The sequence below is a fragment of the Delphinus delphis genome, chromosome 10 (genome assembly GCF_949987515.2).
Source record: "Delphinus delphis chromosome 10, mDelDel1.2, whole genome shotgun sequence".
NCBI lineage: Eukaryota > Metazoa > Chordata > Mammalia > Artiodactyla > Delphinidae > Delphinus > Delphinus delphis.
The window spans coordinates 83,089,405-83,113,418 of NC_082692.2; the positions used below are offsets into that span (position 1 = coordinate 83,089,405).

The following is a 24,014-nucleotide window of genomic DNA, read 5'->3' on the forward strand; positions in this document are numbered from 1 at the left end:
CTGAACCTGGGATCCAAGAACGCAGACTCAGGGAGCCCTGTTACGGAGTCCCATTGAAAATGAAAAAACAAACAAACAACACCCCCCCCCCCCAAAATTAACACAACATTGTAAATCAACTATACTTCAATGAAATACATTTTTTTTAAAAAAGGGGAGAAAAAAGAAAATGAAATTATATCTCCGGAATAGGTCCAAATGAATGATGGGCATATGTGAAATTATGCCTATAAAGTGCCAATTGTGACACAATTCGCTGATCACTAACTGGTGAGTCTGGATAAGTATATGGTGACTTTGTGGAGGCTTCCACCATCCTGGAAGTGGGACAAAGGGAATAGGTCCATCATTTGGGGGGAAAATATGTGAAAGTGTAGACCAGATTTTTAAAGAAATACAGTCTTAGGAATCTTTACGAGAAGCTTTGCATTTATCACAAAACTATCACTTTCATCATAGAACACTTCATATACCAAATTAATGCCAGACACACCATAAAATCCCAACAATGTATTGCAGTTTTCCAAAACTCTGATGGCTGAGCACAGCTCTGAACCACTTGTCATAAACTAAAAGGACAAACTTAAAGACCAGCTCATCTCCTCCTAAATTTAGTGAGGTTTGCATTAAAGAAAAGAATATTTCTGGGCTTCCCTGGTGGCGCAGTGGTTGAGAGTCCGCCTGCCGATGCAGGGGACACGGGTTCGTGCCCCGGTCCGGGAGGATCCCACATGCCGCGGAGCGGCTGGGCCCGTGAGCCATGGCCGCTGAGCCTGCGCGTCCGGAGCCTGTGCTCCGCAACGGGAGAGGCCACAACAGTGAGAGGCCCGCGTACCGCGAAAAAGAAAAAAGAATATTTCTTTCATAACTCCTCATCCTTCTCTAATTCTACTTCTAGAACCAATTCGGTTCTTCCCAAATATTCATGGAGCACCACGGACGTGCAGAAGCCCTGCAAGGGAAATCAAAGGTGAAAACACTACAGTCCTGACCCTCGAGGGATTTACAGCCCAGACTCGGTGTTGCTCAAGGTGAGCAGAGTCATTATCTTACTTTTCACCTCACAGAGTCAACCCTGCACTTGAGGAATCATGCATCTTTTACACACATGCTGGTTCCTGTTTTCAGTCTTTTATCAATCTGGATGCCAGCACTCCTTGGGTCCCTGATGGTTTTTCTTAGATCTGCATTCATTCCAATAACTATTTGGGGGGTGCCTAATAATAATGGCTGTAAGACCAGCAGAGTCCCACAGGATCCCACTCTCAGAAGGGCACCAACCTTGTTTAATGCTCTGCTGTCTTGTAATTCTTCATACATTTTGAACAAGGGCTCCCACATTTTCAGTCTGCACTGGGTCCTACCAATTATGTAGCTGGTTCTGCTGGGTACCAGGCTAGGTGGTGGGGAAACAGTGATGAAAAGGAGAGACTCCAGAGGGGGGCAAGAAATAAAAAATAAATTAATTAATAAATAAGGTAATTCCAGGTGAGGGTTAAGACCTGTGAAGAAACTAAAGCAGGAGGATGTGATGAAGAGGATGGAGGGACTGGAGACTAAGAAGGAGTCAGACAGGGGAGCTCCCTGGTGGTCTAGTGGTTAGGATTTGGTACTTTCACTGCCATAGCCTGGGTTCAATCCCTGGTCATGGCCAAAAAAAAAGGAGCCAGCCATGTGGATATCTGGGGGACGAGTTCAGGACCACTTCTGCCTTGTTTGGGGCTATAACACGTGGCACATGGAAATCTCTCAACTCATATTCTGAATGAATAGAACTTCTGTTCAAAAAGGAAGAACACCAAATACAGAAAACAAATTCATAATTTACTAGAATTGGGACAGCACTGCTGAGCGGTAAGGAACATTTGAAGTTTATTTAAGGTCTCCTTCAGGATCACATGTTTCAGCAGTTGGAGGGGGCACACCATGTCCAGGAAAAACAACCCTGATGGAAAAGTCCGTTATTCACATTCCCCTTCAGGCAGAAAAAGAGGGAAGTTTCTTGTTCTAGGCGGATTCTCTTGCTTTCCTAACCCAAAACAGAGAAACAGAGGTGAAAAAGTTAAGGAGAAAAGGAGACATTGTAGGGGCTCCTTTCTGTTTCACAAGATGAGTGCCATGAGTTTTGACTTGGTTTTTACATAAGGCATGCACAGGTTTTCAGGCGATGGACATTGTAAAATCTAATCTCACCCCTGTGTTTGGAGATATGAACAGAAAAAGGCTTTGGAAGTTCAGAAGTCATCAAAAATGTTCCAACATTCACTGTAAAGTGCATATATTCATTGTTTTATCTTCTGTTTTAAATGTCACATGCAATAAACTAACACTCAACAGCCCAAATTTATCGAGTGCTGACTGGTACCAGGTACTACGCCCCGTGCTTTACACAGATTCTCCTTTTATCCTGACAGCGACCCTATGAAGTGGGTACTTGTTCATCTCTATTTTACAGATGAGAGACAGAGGCTCAAAAGATCTGGTAACAGAAGTCCCCCCAACTGGGTGCAGAAGAAGAGGATTCGGGGCTTTCAGGCTTAAACTGCCTTCTTATTTGGCTTTTGCAGACAATGAGAAATGCATCCAGGGGTTAACAACATGCTGTTAGGTTTCCTTCCTGTATTTCTGCAGAATCTTTTTTTTTTTTTTGGTTTGGTTTGGTTTTCCCCCTTTTCTCTCCCTTTGTGTTTCTTTGAAATCGAAACAGAACTTTTTATGGTGGAAAATTTCAAGCCCTTACAAAAAGTGACAGATGGGTATAATGAACTTCCGTGTATCCATCACCCAATTTCAACAGTTATAACACACGGCTAATCTTGTTTCATTAATATTCTCATCCACTTTCTGTCCTTCTGTACGTATTACTTTGGAGACAATTAAGACTTCAAATAATTTCATCTGTAAATATTTCAGTATAACAGCTAAGGACTCTTTTAAAAGACAACTCCAATTACCTAAAACAATATTCATTAATATCAGCAGATATGCAGTTAGTGTTCAAATTTCCAATTGTCTTATGAATGTGTTTTTTTCAAGTTTGTTTGAATCAAGATCCAAAAATGTCTACATTTTGCAATTTGTTGTTATTTCTCTTAGGTCTCTGTTAATCTGTAAGTTCCCCTTCCATTCATCTTCTCCCTCTCTTTTTCTCTCTCTCTTTGCAATTTATTTGTTGAAGAAACAGGGCTGTTTATCCTGCCATTTCTCCTGCCCATCTGAGTTCTGCTGATTACATCTCTCTGGTGTCATTTAATATGGTCCTTTGTCCACCATATTTCCTGTAGGTTGATTGAGTCTGAAGGCTTGATCAGATTCCAGTTAGATCTTTTTGGGCAAGATTGTCTCGTTGGTCACCAATCTGTGTTTTCTCATTAGGGCTGTCTCTTTTTGTAATGTTAGTTCAATAGCTAGATCATTTAATTGACTAAGGGTTGCAATATGATGACCTTCCAATTCTATCACCCTTTCCTTTGAGCCAGAATAGTTCTGTAGTGTGAAATTTCCTCTCATCTACTAATGGGTTACCTAGTGGTACAATTCATAAAGAAAAGGCAACAAATGCTTGATTCTTCACCTTTATTTACTAGTTTTCAAAATAGTGAGTTGGCACTTCCAATGGTGGCCAAATTGGTTTTTAAAGTATTTATAAATTCATGAATTTAAATATATTATATGTGTTTCCATCTATTAACATTGTTGTCCTTTGTGATGTTCAAATTGTCCCATACTAGCCAATGGGAAATTCTTCCAGTCAACTCCTACGTCCTTCTGACATGACTCTCACAGTTTTTGCTATCTTTCTTGCTACATAGGATGAAAAGATGCTCATCTTGTATGTTTATTGATACTTTCCAAGACCTACACAGCTACTGCTATTGCTACAGTCTGTTATTGCTTTTTGTTTCATTTAAAAAATAGAGTTATAAACAGTAAAATATATACCCTTTAAGTATTACAATTTGACGAATTTTGACAAATGTGTACACCTATATTATCCACACCCCTACCAAGATAAAAAATATTTCCAGAATATTCTGCCAATTGCCTCTGCCAATGTTTCCTCATCCTCCATAAGCAACCACTGTTCAGATTTCTATTATCATAGGTTAGTTTTACCTGTTCTAGAACATCATATGAATTGAATTATAGACTATGAATTCTTTGATGAATGTTCTTTCACTGAGCAAAATGTTTCTGAAATTCATTCAGGATGCTGGATATATTTGTTAATTCATTTTTTTATTGCTGAGTAGGTATTCCACTGCATGAATATACTACAAGTTATTTATCTACTCTCCTGTTAATGGAAATCTGAGCTATTTCCAGTTTGCGGGTATTATAAAGAAATATGCTATAAACATTCGCTTACAAGGTTTGTGTGTGTGTGTTTATCTGTGTGTTTGTATGTGAGTACGTATGTATGTACATAAGTTTTCATTTCTCTGCAATAAATACATAGGAGTGGAGCTAACAGATCATGGGGTGGAAGCATGTTTCATTTTTTAAGAAACTGCCAGTTTCCCAAAAGACTACACAATTTTACACTCCCATCAGTAATGTAGGAGAGGTCTTCGCCAACACTTGGTATTATAGAGCTTCTTAATTTAGCCACTTTAGTGACTGTGTAGTGCTAGAAGCACCCATGTTTAAGTGACTTTTTTTTTTAACATGTGTATAGGTTTGGATGATAATTGCAAATTAATAAGAGCAAACACTTACATAGTACTTAAGATACACCAGATGCTGTTCCTATACTTTATAAAGATATATCCAATAATACCTTTGAGGTAGGGACTATTATTATCTTTATTTTACAGATGATGAGAAAAATGAAGCACAGAGAGGTTAAGTAACTTACAGGAAGTCACAGCTAGGAAGCAGCAGATGCAGGATCTGAAACTGGACAGTCTAGCTCCAGGGTTCAGGGCTTCTGACTTGTAAGCTCTTCTGCCTCTTGCAATTGTTAATTAAAATCTTTTTCCTTTCTCTAATGTTTCACAGAGATGCTGGCAAATATTTCTGGTCAATACTACTAATTAATAAAGAAACACTGTACTTTTTAATGTAAAGCATTTTTTTAAAAAAAGAGTTTCCTTCTACTTTTATCCAACTTACTCTGAACTTAGACATTTTCCTTTTACCAGCACATCTCCAGTTCTTGTTCCATTCTTTCCACAAAAGTTTCTTACTTTGAGCACCTTTTTTTTTTTGCGGTACGCGGGCCTCTCACTGTTGTGGCCTCTCCCGTTGCGGAGCACAGGCTCCAGACGCGCAGGCTCAGCGGCCATGGCTCACGGGCCCAGCCGCTCCGTGACATGTGGGATCTTCCCGGACCAGGGCATGAACCCGTGTCCCCTGCATCAGCAGGCAGACTCTCAAACACTGCGCCACCAGGGAAGCCCTTGAGCACCTTTTTTGTTAGACAACTCTTCTCTAAGTCGTGATCTTCAAGTCCTGAGCAGATCTTATATCAGAGTGCTTTTTGCAGTAAGTAACAAAGTAAAAATAACTTTAATGATATGAATCGATTATCTCACTATCTAAAGGGAGGGTAGTTCCAAGGTTGGTGAAGTCCACAGATTAGTACTGCCATCAAAGTTCCAGTTCCTTCTATTTTTCCACTCAGCATGCTCTCCTGAAACTAATATTCCCTCATGGTTACACTATAGCTGCCACTCTTCCAGGCATCACATCCCTACTCCAAAAGAAAGATCATCTCTTTCTTCTATGTCTCTTTTTAAGAGTAAAGAGAGTTTTTCAAGAAATGCATCAGGGCTTCCCTGGTGGCACAGTGGTTAAGAATCCACCTGTCAATGCAGGGGACACGGGTTCAAGCCCTGGTCCAGGAAGATCCCACATGCCGCAGAGCAACTAAGCCCCTGTGCCACTACTACTGAAGCCCACGCACCTAGAGCCCGTGCTCCACAACAAGAGAAGCCACCACAATGAGAAACCCACACACAGCAACGAAGAGTAGCTCCCGCTCACTGCAACTAGAGAAAGCCCGCGTGCAGCAACGAAGACCCAATGCAGCCAAAAATAAATTTAAAAAAAAAGAAATGCATCAGCAAGTTGCACCCCATTGGCCAGAGCCAGGTCATATGTTTACCCTAAACCAATCACTGGCAAGAGGAATAAGACCACATGATTAACTTTGACCTCAGCTTCACAACCAACGTGTGGATGTAACAGGCAATAGAGTATCCTGAACTATTGGTCCTCTCAGCCCTCAAGGCAGCCTAAGATCCTGCAAATGGTCACCTCAGGCTCTGAGCGGCCTCATATACATTTACCCTGTGTACCATACAGGTACTAGCATCTCGTATGTACGCTACGACATGAAAAATGTTGGGAAGCACTGGCTTAGAGACCTACCAGGATATTCCTAAGTCACATGGGAGGTGATATTGATCCCTGAGCCAAATAAGGCCTCTCAGGAGGGAAGAAGGAAAACAATGGCTCCTGGAAGCAGGCTTAGAAAATGAACAGGAAACAAGAGAACCCACCCATAACGGAGCAGACACAGCTGACACCATGTCATACAACGACTGTCTTGTCTGTGTCCCGCCCCCTCTGCTGCTTTGATGGTTCTTACTTGCAAACGTTCCCTCCTCTAGCTCAAAACTCGGAGTGCAGGAGCACAGAGGTATCATAAGCCTGGTTGAGACCTCAAGCCTGCCCCCTAGATGAACAGGGGCAGACAGGAAGATCTGGCTCACTTGGTGGCCACGGTAGGAAGCCTGCACGGGGACCTGCCTTTTTGCCATCTGCCTGGTGGGCACCGCCAGAAGGGAGTCGGGGAGCTAACAGAACGCCAGTGGTGAGTGCTGGCCAGCCCACACATGACAAAAGCCCTTTGAGGGGTTTCCTGTAGCAACTCCAATTTAACTCTAAGATAGGCTGGCCCTGGTGAAAGTCTATACACAAACAAATCTGCAGGTCAACCCATCCTCACCCTCAAGGTGCAATCTCTCAAATAACCATGACATTAACAGGACTTGCAGTTTCAATCATCTCCCAAGTAATCAGTTCTGGTGCCTCCCGAAATGAGACAAATGACAGTTTCATAGTCGCTTGTGGCTATGAAATCTCACTGAAACAATTCAACTCTGGCTAAATTATATTTAACTTAATAAATATGGATTTAGAGGGCCAAATAAGCTTGAAGTCCTCGGGCATTCAAAAGAGAAAAGGTGAAAAAGAGAAAATAAACGGTGCATCTTCTGTTCTCCTGCCCTAAGCTTTATCCCTTGTTTAAAAAAATAATAAAGCCTTGGTGATCACTTTCAAGCTTATCTAAATGAAGCTGAGAATGTTTACAGACAAGATAAAACAAGATTTTTGAAATCTACTAAATAGTACTTGGGGACATCATAGTTTGAAACCAAAGAGTATAATGAATGCAAAAAAGAAATAACTATTCGGAGCTATTTGTAAATCTTAAGACTTTAGTACATGGCAGAGAGACTATATGAAAATATATCTTTATGATACTTGGATTTCAACCAGCAATGCTCTACATAAACTTGCTTTAACTATACAAGGAAATTCCATATCACTGTGAGAGGACAAACATTTTCTAAGAGACTAAAATGTGCTCTAAAGCATGCAAACTAATTTATACTGTGATGAAATGCAAAATATGCTTTTCCTGATGCTCTCAGGCAAGTACAGTTCCAGTGTTCCAAGCATCAGGGCCCTTAAGAAGGTTATGAAAAGCAGACAGCTCCACTAACTAAGGAGATAAAATGAAAACAGATATAAAATATAAATTTTTTGCTAGCACCATGGTATAAATCAAAAGTTGTTGGCCATGGTATGGAAAAGAAGGATTCTTGTTCACTCAATGGCATCAGAAATTGGTACAACCTTTTTGGAAATCCAAATTCCTTCCTAATGAGGTATGTATCTTACAGAAATTCTCCCACAAATGTTTTGCATATGAGGATGTTCATGGTAACATTTGTCTTAGTAAAATTTTGGAAACAACTTAAATGTCTATTAATAGGGGATTACCAAAATTAATTGATACATTCATACCACTGAATACACAGCAGTTATGAAAAACAGAGATAGATCACCATCTAAGATGTGTAAGTAAATACATTTCAAACTAAGATGTATAGAATGATTTCACCTCCGTAAAAATTTATATTAATGTAATATGTAAGTCACTATATGTTTAGAAAGTATTCGGTGAATATATACCGTTGATAAAAGACTCACTTTTAAGCCATGCATTTCTATAACAATTAAATTTATGGACTTATGTTATTTTAATGATAAAAAACTCTATGGCTCTCCAAGGAACACAAATATTTTTATTTAATAGTAATCACATCAATAATAACTAATGGTCATTATTAAATAGACACACTAGATAAACACGTGGAGAGACACTGCTACATGCCGGGTGCTGGGACACAAGGTTACATTGGACAGATCCCTGTTCTCCAGAAATACTCTACACAACAGCCTGGATCAAATGTTTTTGTTTTAAATAAATTTATTTATTTATTTATTTTTGGCTGCATTGGGTCTTCATTGCTGCGCACGGGCTTTCTCTTGTTGCGGTGAGTGAGGGCTACTCTTCATTGCAGTGCACGGGCTTCTCATTGTGGTGGCTTCTCTTGTTGCGGAGCACGGGCTCTAGGCATGTGGGCTTCAGGAGTTGTGGCACGCAGGCTCAGTAGTTGTGGTGCATGGGCTTAGCTGCTCTGCGGCATGTGGGAACTTCCTGGACCAGGGCTTGAACCTGTGTCCCCTGCATTGGCAGGCAGATTCTTAACCACTGCACCACCAGGGAAGCCCCAGATCAAATGTTTTGAATAGGAAGTTTTACAAAATTATAAAAGTTACGTATATCCTTGCCATAAACGATTTAAATTCAGAATTATTAAAGTAAAAGAAGTAGAAACCTTTCTCTTTGTCCACTTACATATACCAGGGGTAAACATTATTAATGGCTTGGTATATGTATTTCCAATGCTGTTCTCCCATGTACAGGAACATATACACGCACTTCTTGCATTTATTTGTGCCTTTTTGTCTCTATAGACATACACACACATATATACACACACACACATCCTGTATATTGTTCTGTCTTTTGTGTTTATTTTTACCCCAAAATCGGTCAATGACAATTCTGGGGGGGCTGTGATGTATAGGTCTACTTCACTTTTCCTACTGATGTCATAGAATCCCATGCTTTGGAGGCACTATCATTTAATTAATCATTCTCTTATTCATGTCTTCACTGGCTTGCTATTTCAAATTATGCTGCTGTGAAAATCCTTACACATATACCATCGTGTCCTTAAGATGACTTCCTGAAAATGGAAATGTCTGGTCAACAAGGGCACATATCTTACATTTTGATTGGATACAACTAAACTGTCCTACGGAAAGGTTGTAACAATTTACCAGGTTATAATTTAATTCTTCTGCTTCAAAATGTCCATCTCTTCTCTTATCCTTATTTTACGTAACTTCCTGTAGACGCGAGAGGAAGTGAGCCTCCCATTTCTAAGATTTTTCCTTTTCTTTTTTGGCCTATTTTAGTAACCAGGGCCTTTTCCTTAAACTACAGTGTATCGAATTCTTGTCATGTCCCAGACACCATTCTGAGAAGTCACAGGGCATCGTTTCACTTAAACCTGGCAGCAGTATGATGCAATATTATGTTCCCATTTCATAGCTGAGAAAACGAGGCTCAAAGGAATGAGGCATCGCGCGCTGGGTCACACAACCAGTGAGGGATGAGGCACACAGGATTAGAGTTCATATCCATCTGGCTCCAACATCCTTAGCTCCCAAAGATTATGTGCAAATCACACAAAAGAAAGTAGACAAAGCTGTTCATCTCATTACAAGTTCCATTAAAACAGACCGGGCTTCCCTGGTGGCGCAGTGGTTGAGAGTCCGCCTGCCGATGCAGGGGGTGCGGGTTCGTGCCCCGGTCCGGGAAGATCCCACATGCTGCGGAGTGGCTGGGCCCGTGAGCCATGGCCGCTGAGCCTGCGCATCTGGAGCCTGTGCTCCACAACGGGAGAGGCCACAACAGTGCGAGGCCCGCGTACGGCAAAAAAAAAAAAAAAGAAAAAAAAGAAAAACAGACCGATGGCATTAATATTTGTAAATAATGAATGAAGCTGCTTGGGCTGAGGAAGGCAGCTGTTTCCCAGGCTGCTCCCTCCATCTTTTTCCTCACAGGTCCCTCAATTCCTTAACCAGCCGCCTCGTCCTCCTTTTTGGACGTAGTTGCTGGGGAAGAGGAGGGGGCAAGAGCTCCATTTTGAGTAATTTGCTCTACTGCTGTCTACTTAACACCCAGTACCCTCCAGTGTGACAGCCCATGCCATGGCTCCATTTCACAGACCAGTGAGCTGAGCCGAGCCAGGAGGTGACCAGGAGCTTCTACACATGACCAGGTCTCTGGTTTTCTATTTTCTTCTTTTTTAAACTAAGGGTAACAGATGAAGTTGTTGACCAAGCTTTCATTTGCTGAACTTCATCAAAATTGATAGTAACCTGAAAAATACAATCTACTACAGAACCTAACATATTATTGGTACTGGCTAATTACTTCAGGGTCATAATATAACTTTAGAAGTGATGTTGAAGATTGGGGAAAAAAAGCGGTGTTTGGTAAATATGTTGGCTAATCGTATTATTTTCTGGAAAAACTTCAGATACAGTGATATACATATATACACATACATACATAGACACACATGCACATATATGTATGCATATTTATACATTCTCATATATACATATATATGCACACACATATATATGTCTATATGTAACTTATTTATACATTTAAATGTGACCCATTTAGCTCAGAGAAAATACACCAAAAAAAAAAAAAAGGGAGGAAAAAAAGAAAAGGATATAATTAAATTTGATGTACTTATAACACACAATATACAGCATAAAGGTGTGGCAAACTTTTGCTATATTTGTAACCTAATGTAATGTTTGAGCCTGAAAAAAAAATTAAACTGATGCAACTTGGTGGTGAATCAATGGCACCGTTCAGACTCTGGCACTGATATCTCAAAAAAAATTTTTTTGAAACTCAGAGTTGGCTTCTGAAGTTTATTAAAGGAAAAACACATTCACTAAAAAAATCTCATTTCCAAAAAGAATTTGAGAGCAAAAATCTTATGAGCTCGGCTAGAACTATATCTGGCATCAATACCTAGAAATATTAATATATAAAAATCTTAAGGAAGGAAAAAACCCCAAAATCTAAATACTATGAGCGGATGCTTAGGATTCTTCATATCCTGAACCAAACTGTTTCAAACTTAAACATTAATTTCACTGAAAAACTGGCATTGGACTATTTATTGAAAGTAAATGTACTTTGTCTTCAGGAAATATTTGAAAAATGCCTCGTATTCCTTTTTGTTCTAGAAGATTCTGATTTTGTCATCATTTGAGGTTGATAATTAGACACAATAACCAGCTCTTGTAACTCAAAGGGTCAAACTCTCTTTATATTGTCTGTGCTTGCAGAATTTTAAAAAGCCTGGACACAGCCAAAGACTTAGGGAAAGCAAGCTTTTAATTAAACACTAATGAAGACCAGAGAGAAAAAAAATATTTTCCCCCAAGAATGCAGGCAAATCCAAAGGGTCCTTCCATCCTTAGCTCCAGGGGATGGGAATGACCTGAGACAGGGTCAGAATGAAAATCGACATCCACAGAGTGCCACGAAGAGAAAGCCAGAGGTCTGAAACGTCTGTCAGCATCAGTCAGGCCAAAGAGGGCACCTTCCAGACCTTAACCACAGGGATGGGCACAGGAAACAGTGATCACTTGACAGTAAGAGCTAACAAGAACTACAGAAACTGCCAACTTCCCCACCCTGGGCTGGGCACGGGCAGGGACCTGCAGATGGCTGTACACAGAAGCTGGGGTCCCTGACTGAGCCCGTTTTACAGGAACTGGAGGAAATAATCTGTTCTGCTCTCTGCAATGCTACTTCCTTAATGAAATGGCTGTCAGAGAACACAGACGAATGTAGTCTCAGTCAACGTACACTGGCTTGTGGCTATTTTCCCTAATGAAAAAGAATACACACATACACTTCAGCACACATGGCTTTGTCCTGGATGTTTCCAAAACTACATAGACTGTAAACATTCTCCTTGGACACAGTCTCCTTCCTGCTGCTTCCCCCTCCTCCAAATTCTTCGTGTCTTCCTACAGCATATGTGGCCACCACTCCAGCCCAGGTCTCCCATCGTCCCACAACTGGTCACGAGAAACAGCCTAACTGCTCTTACCCCTTCCAAAGCACCAGTCCCTTCACGGTGGCTAGAGCGAGCGTCTTAAAATGTAAAGCAGATCCCTTTGTTCATTTGGTCAAGAACTATTTCCAAAGGAGTATTAGGTTCCGGCACTGAGGATACCACAGTGAACAAAGCAAAGTTTCTGCATGCCTTCAGCTAACCTTCTGGTCGGGGAAACACAATAAGCACATAAGCAAATAAATTCCTAACGTCAGGTGGTGACGGGGTTACAGCGAAGAATAAAGCAGGATACGAGAGCAGTCAGGGGTGGCTTCTCTGTTTGGATGGTATCTGAAGAAGGACCTGCAGGCAGTGAGGGGGGGAAGCACGCCACAGGAACCTCTGGGTGACAAAGTTATAGGCAGAGAGAACGCCAAGGGCAAAGGCTCTGAGCTTGGAATGTGCTTGGCGGGGTTGAAGGAACAGTAAAGAGGTCAGCGCTGCTGGAGGACACTTAGAGAGAAAAAGAAAGTTGGAAGTTGAGACCAGAGGTTGACGCAGCTCACAGACACAAGAACAGATTAGTGGTTGCCAGGGTGGGGTTGGAGGGTGGGAGCAATGGGTGAAGGGGATCAAAAGGTACAAACTTCCTGTTATAAAATAAATAAGTCACGGGGATGTAATGTAGCACATGGCAACTATAGTTAATAATACTGTATTGTATATTTGAAAGTTGCTAAGAGAGTACATCTTAAAAGCTCTCATCACAAGAAAAGAATATTTGTAACGACGTGAGGTGATGGATGTTAACTAGACATGTTGTGATCATTGCACAATATATACAAATATCGAATCATTATGCTGTACATTTGAAACCAATATAATGTTACATGTCAACTGCACCACAGTAACCAAATAAATAAATACAGTGAATATAATGCTAATACTAATACTATTAATAATAAAAAGACCAGAGGGCTTCCCTGGTGGCTCAGTGGTTGAGGGTCCGCCTGCCGATGCAGGGGACACGGGTTCGTGCCCCGGTCTGGGAAGATCCCACATGCCGCAGAGCGGCTGGGCCCGTGAGCCATGGCCGCTGAGCCTGTGCGTCCGGAGCCTGTGTTCTGCAACGGGAGAGGCCACAGCAGTGAGAGGCCCGCGTACCGCAAAAAAAAAAGATCAGAAGTTGAGCATGTTTGCTGTGGGTAGGTGGTGGAGGAATGCAGAGAAGGGGATGCCAATTACACAGGGTCTTGAAGGTTCGGTGAGACTGGCTTTTTCTGAGTTGGGAAGTCATTAGAGGGTTCTGAACGGGACAATGACACGATCTGACTTATTTTTAACAAAATCGCTCTGGAGGCTGGGTTGGGAATAGACTATAGAGGGAAAATGGCACTAGTTATTCAGTCTCAATGAGTTTATTAATACCTGCTCTAGTTATTCAGTCTCAGTGAGTTTATTAATACCTGCTCTGGCTACAGGTTTTGGTAGAGGCAGAGATTAGAGACTGGGAAAGTCCTAGGAAGGACTCCATGAAGGCAAATGTAGAAAAGGAAGAGGCTGAATGGTTTGCAAACTAAGCCCATTCCATGCAACGGCTGAGGGAATGGAACTTGGATTTACACAGATCTGAGCTCCCCCTCTTTGCACTCGGCTAAGTGACTTGACAGCGCTAAACAATTTCCGCATCTGCCACATGGGTTTCATAGTACCTATTTCATGTCGTTGTTAGGAGAACTAAGTGAAATGGTGAAAATGAAATGCTTAGGGAATAGGGAATTCAGTGGTTAGGATGCAGCGCTTTCACTGCTAAGGGGCCGGGTTCGATCCCTGGTCAGGGAACTAAGATCCCGCAAGCCGTGCAGCACGGCCGAAAAAAATGCTTCGCACTGTTTGACAACATAGAAAATGTTCATTAAGTAGAAATGACACTTCTTAACTGCTGACTGTGAGCCAGGCACCCTAGCGAGACCTTTATTACATGATCTTGTGTTGTCCTCTCAACAACCCTGAGCGGCAGGCACTATTACCATCCCCATCACATATGTGAGAAAAGGAGGCATCAAGAGATCATGTAACTTGCCCACGTCACACAGCTAGTAAATGTGGGTGTTTGGGCTTAATTCCTGGTCACAGTTTGCACTTATCACAACTAGCATGACAACTTTAGGCTTAGGATCAACTCTGTGAAGGGATCCAAATGTTTACCTTTTCTCAATCCATGTCATTTCTAACTTTTACACCAAACTTAAAATGTAGATCTTATTTTATCTTTCGTATAAGAAACAAGCTCAGAGCAATTAAGTAGCGTGGCTCAAGGTCACACAGCTGGTAAGTGATGAAGCCTTGATTTGTTACCCAGGTCCAACTGACTAAAGCCCATTCTATTGCCCTATTTTGTCAAGGCTCTTTTCTTTCTTAGCTAATAAGCATCTAATCAAAGTTTAATGAGACTGACTAATTCCTGTAAAAATATTTGCTGGCTACACTACCCAAGGGTAGCACGATGCCTATAATAACAGGGTCTCCTTGGCCGTTGCAAATTCAAGAGTCATATCAGAAGAAAGCTTATACAGATGAGAAAGACAGCAGTCAGTGGGGACCCAGGGCCTTTATGCATGAGAGTCTAGGGCTCTTAAGGAGTGGGGCTCAGGGTAGAGAGGGAGAAAGTTTAATGGCTTTCTGTTGGAGAGACAGAAATAAAACAACTAAACAGTTGTGAGAATCTTTGCTTTCGTAGAATAAACCAAAAAGACAACAGCATTAGCATGCCAGGGTCTCCTGATAAAATGCTGTGCCATGAAACCATGTGAGCGCAACGTCTCTGTGCCGTGGTCAGTGGGCCCCTTTCCTGCTTGCTACATTAGACTATAGTTCTTAATCCAGAGGGGAGGGGAGGAAGGAGGAGACAAGGCTTCTGCAGATTTTAGAAGCTCCAAAGGTTATGCATATGCGTAAGTGGTAGAGCACTGCACAGATGAAGATAATTATTCATGAGGGATTCATCCATCCATCCAACCATCAATCCACCCATTAATCTATCCATCCAACCATCTGCCCATCTGTCCATCCATCCACACCTTTGTCCATCCACCCATCCATCCAAGCATCCACACATATATCTAACACTGTTTTCAGTGCTTTTAAATATTAGTGCACTTGATTTTTATAACAATCCCAGAAGCATAACTCTTTAAGGGAGTTCCATAATTAACTATTTTATGGCAAAAAAAATTTAATGAGAAAAATCTCAGAGAACTCACATGGCTAACAAAAGGTGAGTTAGGATTTGAATTCAGGAAGTTTATAGACTTCATTTTTAAGCACTCAGCTATGTTTTCACCCAATGTTGATTGAGCAAATAAGTAAATAAATGAGATACTATCTTTATGTATCTCTCTAATAAATAAAGCAGCAAGTCAGTGGCAAGAGGCTAAGCACTGGAGTCAGCTAGAGCTCTGTTCAAATTCCAGCATCATGTTTTATTAGCTAATAAGTATATAAAACCAATAAAGTGGGATTTATGATATCATTTTGAAGTGTTATTATAAGGACAGAAATAAGGCACAACATCTAATAAAGCTAAAAACCTAGCAAGTCTCCCTTTTCGTATATACCCTAGAGCAGGGGTCCTCAACCCCCGGGACTGCTACCAGTCCGCGGCCTGTTAGGAACCGGGCCGCACAGCAGGAGGTGAGTGGCGGGTGAGCAAGAAGCTTCATCTGTATTTACAGCTGCTCCCCATCGCTCGCGTTACCACCTGAGCTCCGCCTCCTGTCAGATCAGCATAGGCATTAGATTCTCGTAGGACCGTGAACCCTACTGCGAACTGCGCATGCCAGGGATGTAGGTTGCGTACTCCTTATGAGAATCTAATGCCTGATGATCTGAGGTGGAGCTGAGGCAGTGATGCTAGCGCTGGGGAGCGGCTGCAAATACAGGTTATCATTAGCAGAGAGGTTTGACTGCGCAGAGACCGTAATAAATCAATTGCTCGCAGACTCATATCAAAACCCTATCAGTGAGTGGTGAGTGAACACAAGCTCAGGGCTCCCACTGATTCTGCATTACGGTGAGTTGTATAATTATTTCATTATATATTACAATGTAATAGTAATAGAAATAAAGTGCACAATAAATGTAATGGGCTTGAGTCATCCCGAAACGATCCACCCTGCCCCGGTCCATGGAAAAATTGTCTTCCATGAAACCGGTCCCTGGTGCCAGAAAGGTTGGAGACCGCTGCCCTAGAGAAGCTCTTGCTCACAAGCACAAAGAGACAATACAAAAATTTCAGTGTAGTATCTTGGGACACTGAAAATTTGTAAGCAACCTAAATGCCCATCAACAAGAGATTGGTATGTTTAATGCAATGGAATATGAGGGTTAAAATGACTTTAGAGATAAATTCCAAAAGCCTATTGAGAGAAAAATAAGGTAGCAGAATGACACATCCTTAAATAAATTTTACAGACACGAAAATAATATATATTGTTTATAGATACAAACACATGTGGCAAAATGATGAAAATATGCCTGGGAATGAAAAACACGAATTTCAGAACAAGACTATTTTTAGGGAGAAAGGAAAGGTATAAAGGTGGTTTCAACTGATTCTGTAAAATTTTATTATATACAAAAAAAGTATCTGGAGCAAACATGGCAAAATGTTGAGATGCCTTAAAACTGAGTGGTGGGTGCATGGGTTTTTACCTATATTATCCTTTATGTTTTTGTATATTGAAATCTTCCCCAAATGATATCTTTCTTAAAAAAAGATAATACATGTAAAGTGCCAAGCACAAGGCACAGCACAAAGCAGTTACTTAATAATTAGCAGCTATTAGTCAAGTCAAGACACTAAGACTGTATAAAAGCCCTGGTTAAGGAGAAAATAGTTATTTAAGCAATGCGCTTTGCCCAAACACAAAATTCAAGAAACTAAAAATGATCAGGACATTAGGGGAAAACGGTACTGTTTAATTTACCATAGTTACCAGCTCTTTCATGGCAAAACTTTATTTCAAGGATGCCAGAATTTTTATCTTTTCTGTATGTACATATATACACACACGTATGTAATTACTTATGGATATTAATTTCAATTTTTTATCCCATTTGATCATTCACACTTTTCCATAACAACCAAATTGGACATCACAAATATAACATTCAGAACAAACGTAAGTAGGGGACGAACAGGAAGTTATTTCACGCTGCAGCTCCACCAAGAAAAGACAGAAGGAGGAAAACAAACACCAACTTGACAAGGCAGGAGAGTCTATCCTTAACTTGGTGTTTTCCAAGCTGTACAACAAAGGTTCAAAAATGCTTTTTAGAGATCCTGAGACTGATCTGTTGATCTTAAATCATACAGTCTTTTAGAAATTTATTGATGCCAAGTGATGGACTCAAACATTAAGACAGTTTTCTTTCTCACTTTGGGGTATCTGAGCATCCCAATTTCCTGCCATAAAATCCTAGTCTTTGGTTACCTGAAAATGTAGAAGATGAATTTCCTCAGTGATAAGTGGACTCATATGTCATTTATCAACCAAGTCTTTGCTTCTTTCTGTATGTGTTGCTACTATGAACTGACTCTATGGTTGCCCAACTCCTTCAACAGAATGTAGGATCTAGCTGGGAGACCGCCCTGATTGTCAGGCCATGTTTTAAACCTAGATCCTACATCCTTCACATCAATGCAATCCTTACTCTACTTCCTTCCCGCTGGCCCTGCTGCAGTCCAGGCTTTGATGTGAATACCTGTTGGGCAGACATTTGTAGAAGATGCAGTGTGATGAGCTGCCCAGACTTATTGCATCAGCTGTCTGGATTTTTCTGAGCTCTTAGCCCCTCTGGGAACTGCTGTTCCTTAAAGAGAGCTGCCTACTTCAAGGTCACACCGCTTATACAAGGGCAGCCCATCTCTAATGAGGCTTGATGAAGGTTGGGGGGAAATCCAGCCCTCTCCTTCCAACTGGGGACAACTCTCAGCTTCAGGGCTACCTGTGAGGTCAGCTGAGGTCTTTGTTGAGCCTGAACTGTCACCCAATCTCTCCCTCTGCTCAGTCCTACTTCTTTCTATTCCCTTCTACACTGTTGATCCTCAGAGCACTCTCCAGTAAACTTCCTGCTTGCTAATCTCTGTTTCAGAGTCTGCTTCCTAAGGAACCAGATCTGCACCAGCATTCACGCTGTTCCATGGAAGGACTGCTTTTCCTGCCCCCTGTGGTTGAGTGAGTGACATGACCAGCTCTGACCAATGTCTTGAGACAAGTGACGTGAGCTACTTAGAGGCCAAGCATTGCATTGCCAATGCAAAGCCCTGAAAAGCTCTTCACTCTCTATCATGGCAACTGGCAATGTTCCGGAACATTCTGTGAGCCTGAGTGACAGTGATGAGCAGAGCTTCCAGCCAACCTGTGAATGGACAGGTAGTGTAAACCAAAAATAAACCTTTATTTCTTTAACCCGTTAGGATCCTGGGGCTGTTTGCTGCCGCAGTAAAATCTATCCTATCCTGAGTAACACACTGACATCACCACAGGCCTCCTAACTTCCTCCCCTGTCCTGCCTCCACTATGCCACCCTCTTCCAAATCTATCAGCCTCACCATTACCAGGGACAGTTCTAACTTAACCTGTCCCCCACCCCCAAAGTTCTGAAGAAAAACATCAAATCCTAATCTTAAAATAAAAGATCATTCAAGTTGAATGTTATTCTCAATTAAAATCTGCCTGTCTGGGCTTTCCTGGTGGCGCAGTGGTTGGGAGTCCACCTGCCGAAGCAGGGGACACGGGTTCGTGCCCCGGTCCGGGAAGATCCCACATGCCGCAGAGCAGCTGGGCCCGTGAGCCATGGCCGCTGAGCTTGCGCGTCCGGAGCCTGTGCTCCACGACGGGAGAGGCCACAACAGTGAGGGGCCCACGTACCGCAAAAAATAAATAAATAAATCTGCCTGTCTGTCTATGACTTTGACTCCGTCTGTCTCTTTCTTTCCTCATCAGCCTTAAAAAACTCTTTATAACACGCACCCCCACCGACCAGAGCCTTGTTTCCCCATGCCTGAAATGCACGTCTGCCTTTCTTAGTCTATCTAACTCTTACTTGTCCTTCCGACTTCTGCCTGAGAATCACCCCTGTAGGAAGCTTCCTTGGCTTCCACGCCCTCCCCTTTTGCTTCACTCCTGTCTGACGGAAACTCCCTTCACTGTGCACCTAGAGGACCCAGGTAAAGCCCTTGCACAGAGGTTATTTTCTTAACTGTCTCCCTACTTGACAACAGATTCCTTGAGGGCAGGAAATAATCTATTTGACTTTGTGTTGCTAACACCTTGGCATAACAACTGGGACACGGTAAGCACCTGATAATTATTTTATGTATGAATAAACGGACAAATGAATCAATCGATCTATAACTCCAATCATGTTCTACAATGCAGGACCTAGTAAAGGTAAACTGAACACTGATCCTGAATATTTGTTTATTAATTTCCTAGTGACTGGGTTTTTTAAGAGAAAATTCTTCCATATTCCTTCAAGTTCTATTTTTCCATGACTGAATTCTAAACTTTCCTTCTTCTAGCATTCTCTGCCCAACATATTGTTTTTGTCTAGTCTGGAGATTGGCAAACTTTCTCTGTAAAGAGCCCGATAGTAAATATTTTCGGCTGTGTGGCCAATACAGTCTTTGTATCAACTATTCAACTCTAAGTAGCTGAGTGACAACTACTCAATTCTGCCATTGTAGTTTGAAAGCAGCCATGGACAACGTGTAAATGAATGAGCAGGGCTGCATGCCAATAAAACTTTATTTACAAAACCAGGAGGTAGGCCAGTTTTCTCCTGTGCATTGTATTGGGTTGGCCGAAAAACCCAAACAAACTTTATGGCCAACCCAATAACTTGTCAGCCTCCCTTCTAGTCTGTATAATTCAGGAGGCTGTGGAGAGTGGAGGGCGGGGGCAAGCAAAGGATATACGGTTTGAAATGTACACAGGTCACTGAAGGCTCAATAAAGGATTGCCATTTGGGGGACTTGGTCTTTCATAACCAATGCAGTGGGATGAAAAGTTCAGGTGTTACCAATTTATGAATCATCAGAGTCTTAGAATATAAAGAGATTATCTCCTTAGAGACCCTACTGCTAGCTCCTGTGACCTCCTAGATTTTTTGTATGGGCCTTAAAAAAACTGTGGGTTTACTGCGTAGAACACAAGCTCAGATACCCAAGGTCCACCCTACATCCACTGCTGTGGGAGATTCCACAGTCTCTCTCACGGAACATCTTTGCGTGCAAAGATGGAAATTCAGTTTCCACAGAACTAGTCTCACTTATAAAAACAACAGTAAAACCCTAAGCTACCCTTTATCGAGTACCTTCTATGGGTCTGGTGTTAAGCCCTTTGCATATCCAAGAGCTAACATTTACTGAGTACTCGCTTGTGCCACGCAGAGCACTCAGTATTATACACACAATCTCATGAATTTTTTACACTACCCATAATGCCAGGACTACAGTTCTCCCCTCTTACCCAGGAGGGAACGGGGTTCAGAGAGAAAAAGCAATTTGCTCAAGGTCAGATTTGCTCAATTTTGAGCAAACAGCCTCTGCTGTGATCTGCCCGGCATGCCACCCCTCACTGCCAGCTACCTGTGCAGTGGAACTGACCCAGCCTCTTATGGTCCCTTAAGTACCCTAGATTCTGTTCAAGTTGCCCCTACTGGGGGCGATTACTCCATTCAGGGTTTGCAAGAAATTCTACCTTTGAGACGTTGGAGATGAAGGGAAAACTTAATTCCAAGTAACAAACTGAGGGCTTCATTCGACCGTGTCACACTTGATAGAAAGCAAAGGGTGTTGATCCTTTTTCAACAACATTCTTCCATCATTTTCCACCTCAACTGTTTGTTAAATCTATTTAATTGTGATAACGCAACCCATCCGGGCAAGATAAAAGCAGGAGAGATATATCAGCTTTTAATATTCAGCCCTAAGTGGAAGGTGAATGTCCCATGTCTGCTACTCCAACCACATTCAAACCTTCACTCATCAAGTGAGTCTTTGTTAGAAGGCAGCCTCAGGGCAGCCTCAGTCTGCTTTTTATTTAGTCACATGACTACAGAAATGCCTTATAGCTAGTATCTTAATTATTCATGGTTTCTGGCAAATTAAGTCTCTTGCCTCTCCAATATCTAGAAATGGAGGAAGTGTTCAATTCCAAAGAACTTATGTGTTCCCGGCCGTGCCGGCGAGGCAATAATCTGGTTGTCAAGTTCCTTATGAATAGGCAGAGATCTTATTTCACTTATAGTATATGAATAAACAAAACACCCCCGGGGACTGTCAGGTATTTCGTGTAATGGATATCTCCCACCCCACCCTTTCTCTCTAGAGTGATTGAATCCTGGGTTTTTTTTTTACAAACAAGACTATTCAGACTAGAAGCAAGAAATTGACACCTTTTTATCATCAAGATGATAAAAAATTGGGTTCAATAAAATATGTAACCCTGTGGTGTTTCCAATTCACATGCCAGAAACTTGAGCAGTATAATGGAACATTCCTCTCTGTTTTAGAATTCATAATTATGGGATAGCAATGCTGGTATTCTAATGATGGGCCCCCTAACCCCCTAACTCAAATAAATTACTGTTGCAAAATACTTACAAATGTATTTGTGCATCAATCTTTGTACTTATCTTGAAAAATAATCATTTTATTTAAACAGCATAAGAATCTCATTATCTGAGATTCTAATAATGCAGATACAGTGGACACTGCATCCCTCCCCCCATTGCCTGGCAGCCATGTGGTCTGGGCGGGGCCAACCTCACTGCCGGCTTCAGAAATGGGTCTGCACTGGCCTAAGCCAATCAATGTAATTCAGGGTCTCTCAACCTTTGTATTCGTTATCACTCCCTTAAGGAGCCTCTGAAGATATTTTTTTGTTTGCTAGCCACCTCACTCCCCCCAAAATTCTAACGCCATAAGTACACTGTAGATCTGTTTATGTATACCTGTGCTTTGTACATAAAGACTAAGATTTTTTTTTGCCCCCCCTCCCATCCTTACGAAATGATTTTTGCCTGTTGGGGGCCATATCATTCCCTTTGAGAATGCATGAATTACAATCCCATTCCCTGTGCCAATCAGTGCATGGCATTGCCGGTGGGCACATACCCTAAACTGACCCATCAGAGGGCAAACCGGGGAATTTTTTTTGAGAGTTGGTGCCTTTGAAACATTCTCTTTCTTTCTATATGGGTTGATACATGGGTCTAAGCCCCAGAACTGCTTTAGCTGTCTGCTATCATGAGGAAAGAAACCAGCTGAAGATACATGAACAAGACAGGATTGACAGAATCATGGGGAACAACTATAGTGCCCTGATCCTACTGCTAGATTTTTCAGTTGCATCCAAAGTCCCTACTTTTTATTCTGTAGGTTAATTTGAGTTCATTTTCCTATTACAATAAAAATACCCCAACTGATAGAGCAGATAACATTTACTGAATGTTTCCTAAGCTCTTGGTACTGTCAATTAATTTTAATATCAACCTCTGTGGTTAGTACTATTGTATTTCTCATTTTATAAACAATGAAACTAAAGCACAGTAAAATTAAGTAACTCATCCATGATCATACACAGGCAGAGGTAGGATTTATCCTATCCTCTGTCTATTTAACTTGGAGTATAAGGTATTAACCACTTTATTTTACTGCCATTCTGTTCTATACAATTTACGTTAGTACCTTCTTGTTGAAATTTGAAAGGCATTAAAGGAAACGGTATTTCTTTGCTAACAACTATGTTGTACAATTTAAAAATCTAGAGTTCTCTCAAGTTTTAAAATATTTTCAAGTTTTCTCCAAAGACACAAACCTTGGAGATCATTTTCTGCTTAAGACTCAATACTCATAAAATGGCCATGGTTGTTTTAGATGTTCCCTCTTATCATTATGAGAGGGTACTGGCTCAGCCACTATCCATTTTACGGAAGAGAAAACCTGTCGTTCAGTAGGTTAGTCCTTCAAGTTGCTGTTCTGCTTAAAAATAATTATTGATCAACCTTGTAAAGATCTCGTGGGGTCTCAGGTTTCTGGAAGCGTCATTTTTGAATTGGTCACTACCAGTAGAAGAGGTAAGCCATAAGTCCCCTGAGCCTTTGGGGAGAGCGGCATGAAGGCTGAATGGTTGGCCACAGTGCTTGTGCTCTCCTTTTGAAAGTTTCTCAAATGTTAAAAAGTGAAAACAAAAGTGTATCAGGGCCACTTCTCCTACAGACCACACTGAACAATGATTTCCCAAAAAAGAAAAAGGCTGAGGCAGACACACCTCTGGCTCCAAAAAGCTAGGTGATCTGGGTAATGTGGCCAGATGGGCTATATCCACAGCTCCATAATCCTCTCAAACCACCACATGCTGCCCCGGTTCTCAACCTGGCTTTTGGATTCTTTCAAAACGCAAGACATCTCAGACATGTTATCCAAAGCAGGAGTCGGGAAAGCACAAAGTATAATGTTCCTCACATTTTAACAAGGATGATACGGATGTCAGGGATGACAAGGGGACGCTGATTTTTTAAATGCCCACAGTTTAACCGCAGGTGCCGGTCTTTTAATTTTGCCTGATTGATGGAAGACAATGGCTTATCAACACCAGAAGCTTGTTCACATATAGGACTCAATACAATGCGATATGAATCATAGCCATATGGAGAATGTGGTCAGAGTAGGGAGAATCCAAGAACTGCAACAAA

The 24,014-nt window shown here is 41.5% G+C and overlaps 1 protein-coding gene across 3 annotated transcripts in view; it reads right to left on the reverse strand.

Moving 5' to 3' along the window:
- The window catches only part of FRMD4B (FERM domain containing 4B), a 275,548-nt gene that overhangs the window by 160,778 nt on the left and 90,756 nt on the right, over positions 1–24,014 (reverse strand). The gene's annotated exons all lie outside the window — the stretch shown is intronic.